At 39.9% G+C, this 12,983-nt stretch overlaps 1 pseudogene; it reads right to left on the reverse strand.

The window, feature by feature from the left end:
* Positions 1 to 5,386: 5,386 nt before the first annotated feature.
* LOC132577688 (U6 spliceosomal RNA) lies at positions 5,387 to 5,487 on the reverse strand (annotated as a pseudogene).
* Between the last annotated feature and the right edge of the window lie 7,496 nt (positions 5,488 to 12,983).

Here is a 12,983-nt window from a genome sequence, read left to right on the forward strand (position 1 = left end):
TGTGGGCTTGCTGAGCCCAGGGATTGCATCTGCTGGCAGCTGTTGTCTGTTCCCAGTTGTCTAGGCAGCTGTTGTCTGTTCCCAGGAGAGGAGGAATGGAGAGAGTGGCAGCCAGGAAGGAAAGGGCTGACTGACATTGCAGTTGGACTCTCTGTCAGGGAGGGAAGCACTGGGGCCCAAGTTGTCTTCTCACTGCCATGCAAGGGTAGAAGTAAGGTGGTATGATCTTCTATGAAATACCAATTTGAAAATGGCCAAGGAGCTATCCTCTGCCTCAAGAAAAATCATGCTGGTAAAGCAATAACAGAAACTGTACTTGCAGAAAATTCAGGTGTGTAAAGCCCTGCCTGTAGAAGTGTTACAGCTGAGACATAGGCATATCCCTTCTGTAAGACATAGGCCTATAGATTTTTAAAAAATAAATATATGGCAGATTCCACATGGTTTTGAGCAGTTTAACCATATCATCTCAAATTCTCTATTGGGTAGGATTGCTAGTTAATGGCTAGAACACAGTGGGAGATGGGGAGGCATGAAGATTAGAGGGCACTATTGGCATCAAGGTGTGATGTCACTTCAAGGAACAGAAGTAATAGCACACCACTCTAGGAGTTTCTGGTGATGCCTAGAGTGATGTCCCTTGGAAATGTCATCACAATGTTGCACAGATGCTAATTTTTTAATTTAAATTTTCTATCACCGGCAAACAGGGCAACAGCAGGTAGTGGGGGTTGCCAGTGGGGAACTATCGCCTACTCTTGGGGAACAAAATTTGTAATGATATAATTACAGTCATTTGCATTCACACAACTGGCATACCATGTTAAACTTGTGTCTATATGGTTCCTCATCCATATGAGGCTGGAGAACTAAATATTAGATAGCTGACAATAAGATTCAAAACCTTGTCAACCATGAATTTACTGCATGACTGTGACATACCACAGTCTTTCAGCCTTCTCCTCTCCCATGGCCCTACTACAAATTAAGACCCCACACAATTAATCTCTCTTCTCTCTTTTAATGCAGGGAAGATCCAGTCACAGGCTTGGAATTGTCTGTTCTAGATAGAGGCTCAGTTCTGAGTAGGAGTGTGCATTCAGCATAAACTGAGCCAAAAAAATTACTCAAAAATAACTTACTGGTATTTTCTGTGTATTTTAAAAACCAGTTATATCTGAAGAGGCCAAGTCCTGAAAATCCCAAAAATATCACTGGATAGCCAAAGTTAAAGGACATTTAAAGAGATTCCAGTCCTTTTAAACACCTTCCAAGTGAACTCACACCAGTTTACATTTGCAATGCAAAAGCCGGATGCTGGATCAGGGGCAGGGAATGCTGGCGGCCAGCTGTCAACCTCAGAAGTGCTAGAGGGGCTGGCCACAGGCTCAGTTGTTGGCTCGAGCAAGGGTCCCGCCTGGTCATCATCGTCACCCATGACAGGAAACAATGAAAGATGGGGGCACCTTTTTGGGGAACCCATAGAATTGGACCCCCAGTCTAATCTTTTTTAAACTTGGGGAAAGTTGAGAAGAGGCATCAGCAGCTATGCTCTAAATTTGGTGCCTCTGCCCAAAAACAGCCTTCCCAGATATCCTGGATTGTTCTCCATTCAATTCAGTAAATATTTGGGAAACCTAAATTTTTCAGCTCCATTATACTCTATGGGGACCATTAGGTATATTTGAAAAATCCAGGTTTTCCAAATATTTACTGAATCTGAATACCATACCAGGAAATATCAGGAAATATCAATATTTTTCCAGTTCAATATACCCAAACCCATAAAATATTGGGCCAGGGGGTACACACCTCTAGTTCTGAATGGTTCTCACTTAACTTTGCAGCAAGGTAAAATGGGCTGCAATCTTGGACACAGTTGTGAGAGAACAAAATTTGTTTCTCATTCTACTCCAAATGAAATGGAATGCATTTACTTCCTTCTATATACATGGACAGCTCCCATTCATTCCTGTTGGGAAAAATAAAGTACAGCACTTAGTGACAGTAATTCCTCCAGTGTTGCAATGGAGGAAAATCTCGTCACTGTTTCTAAATTTGGGTAGACCCAACTCCTACAAGCATGTCACAGGAGAGAGGAATGGTCCTCCTCTTACTCCTGAAGGAAGCTACTGAGTTGTGATACAGAATAAGTTTGTGACAAGAAGCACAGGGTAAGGGAGGTGGATCTTCTTTACTACCTTCTTGTGGGTTTGGAAAAGCTGAACTGACTCTGCCTTCTTGTTCCAATCTGTAAAGACCTTAGTGATAGCTGGTAGAGTGAGTTAGAGAAAAGACTAAAACATTCCAGACCTTTTCTCTTTTCTACCTATCAAGTTTGACATATATGATAATAATATATTAACATAAATTACTACCTGGGATGCTTGTTCATCAAGTAAAAAGGCCAGTCTTCTGTGCTTTTTTCTATGTTCTTCTAAATATAAAAAGTATTGGAAGTTAAAAGTGCCTTGAAACTGTTTTGCCAGTACTGAGATTGTACAGCTTTTACACAAGTGGAATACTTAAAGCATTCCAAAGTCACTTAAAGGAGAGTGACTTTGTTGTGCAACTGTCTTTGACACAGATTATAATTTGTTGTTTTCTGGATTTTTTTCTTAAACAGAACCTAGAGGACGGCAAGACATAATAGTAGCCTAATATTCAAGTCTTCCTGCCTTATCATGTAAATACAGCTTGTTCTGTTAAAATGTTTTAAGGATCAGTGGTGGGTTCAGGGGTGGCCAACTGTCAAGTCTGCTATAATGTCTGAGCAATTCAGCTGTAACTTTGGTTCAGGAAAAGAATCCTGGGTAAAACCATTCTCTATTCAGATGCTGCTAGCTAAAGCTCTCCTCCCCCCCCCCCTCCCATCCTTTGTTATGTAGTGAAGCTTGGAAACGGGAATATGGGAACAAGATTGTGGTGCCTTCTCAGAGATAGCCAGTGCTAAGAAAGCGCCTCAAGGCCAGCCGGTGCTTGAGAACGATAAAATAATAACAATGTGTGAATGTACTCTGCATAGAGTGTCCCCACCCTCAGGAATCCCTTTGATGTGTACCTTAAATGTTTGCTCTTTATGCATGCTCTCCAGTCTCTCAATCTGCTTCTACAGTCTTGCAACATGTTACAATAAACTAGAAACTTTTTTATCAAGAAGGTCTCGTTATTGAAACATCAGACTTGACACCAACAGTAACTCTCCAGATGTTTTTTTGCCTACAACTCCCATCAGCCTCCGCCAGCATGGCCAATGGCTGGGGCTGATGGGAGTTGTAGGCAAAAAACATCTGGAGAGCTACCAGTGGCCACCCCTGGAAGAAATAAATTAGCTATGACAAATATGGGTTCACCTTATTTCTGAATTCTGTGGACTGACAATATCCCCACAGAAAGTGAGAATTCTTTGGTATTTCTTTTTTTTAAAATCACCTAAGAGCAGGCCTCAGATTCAGTGGGAGCTCACAAGGGCGTAGCTCCTTAACCTTTCTGAGAGTTCCACCTCCTTGTCCATTGAATAGTATGTGCAGCTGCATAACAATCCCTGCATGAGCTCCACCACCTATTTTTCTACAAAATGACCCCTGCCTAAGAGTAAGCCTTTCTATCAATAAGACTTTTCATATGAGCAAAGTGTTATGTAATTTTCCTGATAAATATTTTCAAGCTCACAAGTCCTCCTGTGTGTATTATTTGGCTTCATCAGCATTCTTCAGTAAACTGATGGCTGTGTAATAGAGTTCCTGCAGCCAAGATCTGTTGGCCCAAAGACCACAGCAGGACACACAAAAGTTGGACATGTGTAAAGCAAAACAGCATCTGAAAAGTATTCATCTTCAAAAAACTTCATTACAACTCATTCAAAAATAGTACAAAGACCTTAGGACATATGATGTGCCTAGACCGTGAATAAATAAATTATATGTAATATACTCTCTGATATGCTACTGTTTTCAGCTGCCCAATATTCAGAAAAGCAATTAATATATATTGATGGAATTCATTCTTTATTCTAAATTATTAATAACAGAAAGCATTTCTTTCAACAAAATATATGTACTTCAGTCATTCAGGATGGCAGGGGGGGAGCCAGGATTGAACACATTAATAGTAATAGCACTTTTGCTTGATCAAAAACACAGCAAACTCAACTACACTTTCTTTGCTTTGCTTAGGATTTTATACTAGTCATATTTAAAAATGCATCCATACACTCACCAAATGCTTTAAAGATTTTCTACTTTAGTAAGCAAGATTAAGGAAATTTCTCTCCTTGTATGTGATCCATCTTGCAGCTCTCCAAACTAAGCAACATGAAAGATCACCTTTAAAATCCAAACTAAAAGCAAAATGTTGTGGTATGGGTTGCCACATATGGATTGACTAGTCACATGTATCTTTCTGCATGCTGCTACTATAAACACACACATGGACTTCTGAATTATATATTGCAGCTAACAGTAATTCTACACTTAACTGCATTTTAATTACTGCAACATTAATTCTAATGACTTATATGGACAAGTGCCCTGAACTGGATAGCCCAGGCTAGCCTGATCTTCCCAGATCTTGGAAGCTAAGCAGGGTTGGCCCTGACTAGTATTTGGATGGGAGACCTCCAAGGAATACTAGGGTTGTGATGCGGAAACAGGGAATGGCAAACCACTTCTGAATGTTTCTTGCCTTAAAAACCCCATGATGTTGCCATAAATCAGCTGAGACTGGACACAACGTTCTACCATATGGACAGGTGGCATAATATCCAAATTCTGTCCTCAGAAATATGCAGATCAAGTATACTTGCATATATGTTGGGGTGGATCTAGTTGCTCTGCGCTGCAAAGTTTGAAGCCTCTAGCAGCCATTTAAGTAGAGGACAGCTTCTTAGGCCATGTTTCACTGAGCACTACATTATTCTGATGTTTTCAAATGGTTGTAATTTCTTTCCTGATAGGGTTAGAGTTGCAGAAAGAATGAGGAAAGGCCAAAAACAAGCAGAGTGCATATGCTTGTGAATTAAGATTGCCAGCCTCCAGGTGGCACCTGGAGACCTCCCAGTATTACAGTTGATCTCCAGTCAACCAAGATCAATTACCCTGGAGAAAATGGCTGCTTTTGAGGGGGGACTCTGTGGCATTATACCTTACTGAGGTCCCTCCCATCCCCAAACCCCACCCTGCTCAGGCTCCACCCCCCAAATTTCCAAATATTTCCCAATCCAGAGCTGGCAACCCTGTTGGGCATTACTAACAAGATAATAAAATCCATGATAAAAAGATGCTGTCATAACATTTTACCCTCTGACTCCTGGAAGTTGATCCTATGAAGCTACCTTATAATGAATCAGGTACTGATCCACCACAGTTATATTGTCTACTCAGACTGGCAGTGGCTCACTAAGGTCTCAAATGTGCGTCATCGCTGCACAGGGGCCATGCTAATCTTCTCTGTACTGTTTCAATTTTAGTATATGTGCTGCTAGAGCAAACATAGAGTCTCAAGCAGGGTGTTTCAGATCACATACTACCAGATGGAGATGGTGGGGACTGAGATCTTCTGCATGCAAATCAGATGCTGTACCACTAAGCCATGCCCCTCTCTGAGATGGCCACTGATTTCACAGCCTTGACTAGTTCTTGACCTCACAAATCCAGTCTATTCATCACAAGCACAGAAACTTGAGTTTTAACATTATGATTATGAACAATCTTATTAAAATCTAACATATTGCTGAAATTAACATTCACTATTATTAAAAATCTTGTTAAAATTAGTCTTGACTTGAAGATGCCCAGCAGTAACAATATGAAAGGAATCATTGGAAAGAATTGAGATTCCTTCCAATGATAACAGGAGTATTGGAGTCAGGGCCTTGGAAAAGATTAACTTTTTTTCAGACTTCAGCTTTGTTAAAGAGCTCTCCTTTAATCCCTGAATTTGGGTCAGGAAAAGCCCTTGTGCTTCCCTTTGTATGTTGCTTTAAATGCTGTTCCCTATGCAATGATTAATATCTGTGAAGGATATTGTCATGCATAAAATATTCCTCAAGCTACAATTTCTTCTGGAATGTCTATGATCCCCCCCACCCTGCCACCAAGTTATGTTCACGTTGTTCCCATCAGTGTCTAAATGTTGATACTGTGAAATAGCCTCATTTTCTATGCTGCATCAGCACATGGATTTGGGATAAAAGATGAAAACTGGTCTCTTGCCACAATCAGTGAAAAAGAACAACAGCCGTTGTGAGAGCATTTATGCTTAAGCAGATCTATCGCTGTGAAGATACGACGGTAGTAAATCTAATATTTTCTCTCTGGGTAACAATAGCAAACATCTTGAAGTGATAACTGATATCTCCACCAATTCTTTTTATTTGTGCCCATGCTCTCAAGGGTACAATCAGATTTCTGAAAATGAAAACAAAACAAAAACTCCTGTTTTCTGTTAGCCTTGTTTTGATTACTCAGGTCATCCAGTTCTCTGATTCCAAAAGTTGTCTTATTGTTTCACTCTGCTTCTTCATCAATATTTATTAAACTGCTTCTTCTTTTTCTAAATGTAAGTAGCTGGCAAAAACTGACCCTGTGCAACAAATTCTGCTCTAATGTGGTGATCCTCTTGTACATCAGGGAGCTTTTCTGGTTGTGAAGACCCAAACAAGAGCCTGCTATGTCAAGAAGGAAAGATTCTCCTCAGATATGTGCTCTCCCTTGTACATAATGCTGCTCTGAATGTGTATGTGATCTGGACAGAGAAGAGAAGTGGGCCCACTGAGCTATATGCAATGCCATAGGGTTGCAGTATTATAACAGTGGGCCAGTTGTTGCTTCTTATCCTAAATACTCCATTTACTAATGAAATAGGATTTGGGCTTAAGAGATCTAACCAAGCACTGGTAGTGAAGACTGATTCCAAATCCCTGCAGGCAAGTATTTATAAATGACTGCACATTGTTCCCTACCATATTCTCTCACAATTAATACCCTTCTTGCAGATGGATACCCAGCTCATACACGAAATACAGGATCCTGGCCACCCTCAGTGCATAACTTTTTAACTGAGCCCATGCATCTGCAGACCATATGAATGAACAGCAAATCCCTGTTCATTCAGGGTTCCATGCCACCATGCACTGATCTTGCACATGTAACATTTATCTGTGTATAGGCTCAGTTCAAAAGCTTTGTCAAGTAATAGAGGCAGGACCAAGAAATGTGATCCCTTTCACATAGTCACCCATCATGTGCATTCCGTCTATACCTTTTTAAAAGACATCCTCAGTATGTGCCATGAATGAGAATTTGAGAGAAGGATTATAATGGCAAACTGCCCCAACCTGCAAGTGTTCAGTAGAACATAAGCCTAGAGCCTACTACTAATGCACACCTTTTTTTTAAAAAAAAATGGTATTTTTTCCCAGATTTGTATTTTTGGGAAATGCATAAATACTGGTATTTGTGATACTTGGGTACCCTGTAACCATTTCAGGATTGGGTTTTGGTTGGGGGAAGGGATTCTGGAATTATTTGGGTTCCTGTGGGTGACTTTGTCTGTGGGGGCTGAAGTGGTTATTTATCTACCAAATGGCACCAGACTTGCAGAGGACCTGGTGCTGTTTGTCCACTAAAGACGCCCCCCTCTCAACTTTCAAGTGAACTCCACTAAACCTGCTCCCCCCATTACAATTCCCCTCAAAACCCCCCATTACAATTCCCCTCAAAAAACAAAAAAACACAAAAAAACTTGAAATAGTATTTGAAACAATCAGATTTATAAAAGTATTCCTGAAGATGCTCAGCAGGCAGGGACAGAACAATAAGGTCTTCCCAGGCAGGTAGCACTCTGGGGCAATTATAAGAACAGCAGCAACAAAAGCAGTGACAGCACTCTGAAAGATCCACCCATGACTTGGAGTTCAGTTGTACACATGTTATCCTCTTTGCCCAGGCTCAGAGAGCCATGAAGGGATAAGAAAAGCTGCCATGGTTGAGCAGACACTTCATGCTTCCCCCAAAGTCTGATCCCATAGTATGGGACAGCTGCTTCCCCCACACATACACACACCAGTTGTCCAGGACTCCTGTAAACTTGGAGAAAAACATAAGAAATACAGCCCTGATAGCCTTAAAATGATGGCCTTGAATATTCCTAATAATAATAATAAACTTTTATTTATATCCCGCCCTCCCCGCCAAGGCAGGCTCAGGGCGGCTAACAAGACATGTACCTAAATGTAACTAAATATTCCTGGATTTTTCAGGACCTGCTAATGTGTCCCTAAAAATCCTGAACACCTGCTTGATACCCAAATATAACTCAAAAACAACAGTAAAGGTTTATATATAAATTCTTGGACATCTGGAGGCAGTATCTGGGGAGGGCAGAGTTTAGGGAGAGGAAGGAGCTGAGTAGCAATGTGATGCCATAGTCTCCCTTCTTCAATGCTGGCTTTTCTTCCAGGGGAACTAATCTCTGTAGTATAGAGATCACTTGAAATCCTTGGAGAACTCCAGGCACCACCTGGAGGCTGGCATCCCTATCACATATGTGGGTCTTTCCAAATTATCATGATCTTGGCCTTTTCAAAATTTCTGAGAAAGATATCTGCATACACTTATACAAGATACAGAATCTGTGCATCTTTCCAATAGATGCATCTAGGTTAGCAGCAGAGCTTGGTGACCTAACACTGATCATTCCTTCCCCCTTAGAATGTTTAAAAAAAGACTTTTTCTAACCAAATATATATGTAGGCTTGTTTACAGAATCTTCTGCATTAGAAAAGCAGTCAAGGATGGTCAACTGTATCTAACACAACCAATAGATCTAAGAAGATGAATGTGCTGCCAAATTGCAAATGACTCGTGGTAGCCTCAACCATGGGGTGTTCAAGGCAAGAGACAAGAAGAAATGGTTTGCCATTGCTTTCCTCTGCATAGGAACCCCAGTCTTCCTTGGTGGTCTCCTATCCAAATACTGACTATGGCTGACCCTGTTTAGTTCCCAAGCTCTGACAAGCTTAGGCTAAGCAGGGGTGTTCAGGCTGCTAACCATAAAAATAAGTTATTGAAGACATCTACAACAATGGATTTCTAAAATCATTTGGTGAGCCACTCAGAGATTTCTAGTAGTTCAGAGTGGCATTAACCAAACTGGACCATCCTTCTTGTAATTTCCTCGATATTTTATCAGATATTTTGGTCATTATTTCTGTCAGGTTCCTTTTCAAAAAGTAAAGCTTTCAAAACAGTAACAAAAAAGATTATAGGTCTAGAATATTTAGATTTGTTCTCATTCTTTTGATCAGGTTTATATTTTATTTTTAACCTCCTTTTCTGTGATTTTGTATTTTTCATTCATTGAATCTTTTTGCCCAAATTTACTTCTGCTAATTTCTCAGTGTTCAAGAAAGTTTTATATTTATAAAGAGTTAGTACTTCTTCAAGGTGTGTCATTGAATTTTACAGAACAGGGAACCCATTTAATCCGATTGTCTCTTCATCCTTGTTCCTCTCCCAGTATGCAGTGACCTTCCGCAGGCTGATGATTTTAGCAAGCAGTTATGAGGTATGCTCACTCCACAATGTCTCGATCAGATGTCTCTATAAATAATTCTGCCTTTCTGCTTCTCCAGTTCAGTAACTCAGGCCTCCAGATACCATAGAAACCTCTGTCACTGCAACCTTTGCTCTATGCTTGTACACTTTTGGGCAATAGGGCATGTAACACACTTTTTCATCTGCCAAGATGTAGAGAATCAATTTTAATGTCCCTATATAAAATGCCTAGTGAAGCAGAAGGGTATTATATACCATCAGCCACAGTGTTCAGCTAAAAGGTTTGAGGAATAAGTCTACAGCTAGGGAAAAGGCCTGAATTCTATTTCTAATCAATGATCATTGTGATAGTAATTGTAAGGTTGCTGTAAGAAAATAAAAATACAAATGGTATCTACCTTCTACTTCTAAACAAAGAAACAAAAGTCCATGATGAGGATATGGGTTTAAATTTATTAGCAGCAGACAGCAATTCTTTAGAGATTACAATGCCCACTACTGTTAGAGATTATAATGTCTACTCCTGTTATCCAGAATATTCATAAGGAAGGTACTTGCAGAAATGCAGGTTACCATATTCTCTTTTGCATGAGCACTTCCCAAACTTGCATCTTCACCCTAGGGTTATCAACATCAAGGTGGGGCCTGGAGATCTCCCAGAATTACAACTGATCTCCAGACTACAGAGAGCAGTTCCGCTGGAGGAAATGGCAGCATTAGATGAGAGAAACTAAAGTCCTAAAGTAACATCACACCCCCCAATGAGCTCCTTCCCCTCACCAAACTCTACCCTCCAAGACACTGCCCCAAAATCTCCAGGAATTTCTCAAGTTGGAGTTGACAGCATTGACACTGCCCCACATCACAATCTGCCTCTTGAATCTGGGGAAAGTTCAAGTGTGTTATGGGAATACTTAATATTAGGGAAGAGGCAGCAGAAGTTTGCAGATCCTCTGTATTCACATATGTCGTATTTTTCTAGTTCATAAGAATTTCAAACCTCTGAAACTAATAATACTGAATGCACCCCCAGATGACAGGTGCTACAGAAGCTCTTTTTCATTAAATAGTAGTTATATAAAGGCATTTTTGCTATGATAGTGTGACCCTCAGCTTGGGCATAGACACAAACTGATTTTTTTTTTTTAATGTCTCTGGACTTGGAATCCTCTCTCTCTCTGGCCACTGCAGATTTCTGGAAACTGAAGGCGTTTCTTTTCCACAAAACAAAGAGCTTATTCTGGCTTTCTTCTGCCTCTTAGGTGCAGAAGATGCTTAAGAAGAACATCATCTCTGCTTCTAACGGAATTATTCATGTGGAAGCAACTGCAAATTACTTGGAACCTCCCAAACATTGTAATTGTCCCCACACCTCTGGCAGCCATTTTGAGATTGGCCCCACCCACCTGAAAGCCACTTTGTGGTGGCACCCACTATCCTCTTGCAAAGTTCCAATAGTGCTCATAGGTCAACAAGTTTGTGGACTCCTGGTCTAAGCCATTAGCCTTGCTTGTTGCAACCTATTTGATATATTGCCACTGTTAGCCTCAAGCCTCCTGAAGCTGTATGAACTTTCATCTTTAACTAGAACAAGAACTGTAGGTCCTTCTTCACCTATGAACATAGTTAAATGTAATTCATAAGAGTTCAAAAATGAAATCTAGGCCATTTGAGCAAAATGCAAACCCATTGAAGAAGGGGCTTCATCTTATATCATTTTCTCCTTTTAACAGAATAATAATATCAAGTTAACTCTAGAAGAGCTAAGTAAAGTAAAGAGCTTTGCCTAAACTGTTCCTACAACCTATTTACATGTGTTCCAGAATCAAAGATCTTCAGCAGTTCAGAAACACCATAAACAAATGTTGGTGTGAATAACTGCTTCCATTACAATCCATCTGTTCTCAAGATTTAAACAGATTATTCTGCAACCAAAGTAGTTTGAATACTTCACTTTTGAAGTGAAAGGCTTGTGTGCATGTAGCACTGGGGGAAAGAATTTCAGCATACAAAGATTCAGAAATAAGTAGGACATCAAATACCTTTAAAATTACACATAAAGCATTTTAAACAGTATCATTCACACTACCAGATGTGTTTCTTATGGGATTATAAACTTGCTAATATCTGTAAAATAACTTTTCAGAAGTTAAACAGATGTATGAACAACAGGTGACTGTACACCACCATATGTGGCATTTACAATTTATTTCTTTGAGAATAAATGGTTCTCTTCCCTGAGACATTTGGCACAACATAAATATTATCTTTACAGCAAAGATACACTTAGGAACATTAATTTTCCTTATCTAGTAAAGTTTATCCCAAACATGATAATAACAACCCTATTTAGACAGTTGCTGGACCAATATATGGGGTTTTGCTGGTTATCAATCCATTAACTGGTGTTCTAGCAGTTAAACAAACTATTAACAAAACCATCTGTGTTCAATATTTCAATGTTAAAGAACCAGTAATGGCAACAGTAGATATCATTTCTACAGGATTACATGTGAAAAGACTCACTTGTTACCTCACCTGTTACTCATGTATTAAATCACATAAGAACATATGTAAATACAGCCTGCTGGATCGGATCAGTGGTCCATCTAGACCAGCAGAATATTTCATACAGCAGCCAACTAGTGGCCCTGGAGGACCCAACAAACAGGGTACAGGGCTAAAGTATTCTTCTGATGCAAATATTCAGAGGTATGCTGTTTCTGTATATAGAAATTTAAAATGACAACTATTCAACAGAAAGGTGCCCAAATAATAATAGAAGTATTCATAATAATGTTTGGATCAAAATTGCCAGGTACCAGGAGGTAGTAGGCAATAGCTGTTACCACACCCAATGCTCACCACGAATCAGTCTGGTGGGGAAATGGAGGGAAATACAATTTGCCTCTCTTATAGTGAAAATCTGATGAAAATGATCTGTTGATGGCATCTAACCTTGTTCAGGCTAGCAAATCTCTGGAACTGGGAGTAGTAACTGCTGGTTTTATAAGGCAGACATTTTCCACATGTGATGGATATGTAAATGGCAACAAATTATTGAAAACAAGTAGTAGAAATTACATCCGTCAAACTGGAGAGACACATTCCTTACAAACCAGAGGTCTTCAACTGTAAACGTGATATGCCCAAAATTCTTCAGGCTGTAGCTCTACATATGAGGACCATGGACAGATTGGTTTTTGCTAGGAAATGAAAACAAAAAAGGGCCCATAATTCATGACTGGCTAATTAAAGTAAGAGATTCAGATACCGATGAAACTAACATGCTACCAATAAAACAGAGACATTTCCAGATTAGACTCATTATGGTCAAGGGTTGTGCAGAGAATGGAACTTGAAGCAAAACATGAGAAACAGTTCTTCACTTCCCAAGGCATTTATGGTCTGAGTAGACATTTTGAC

The sequence above is a fragment of the Heteronotia binoei genome, chromosome 9 (genome assembly GCF_032191835.1).
Source record: "Heteronotia binoei isolate CCM8104 ecotype False Entrance Well chromosome 9, APGP_CSIRO_Hbin_v1, whole genome shotgun sequence".
Taxonomy (NCBI): domain Eukaryota; kingdom Metazoa; phylum Chordata; class Lepidosauria; order Squamata; family Gekkonidae; genus Heteronotia; species Heteronotia binoei.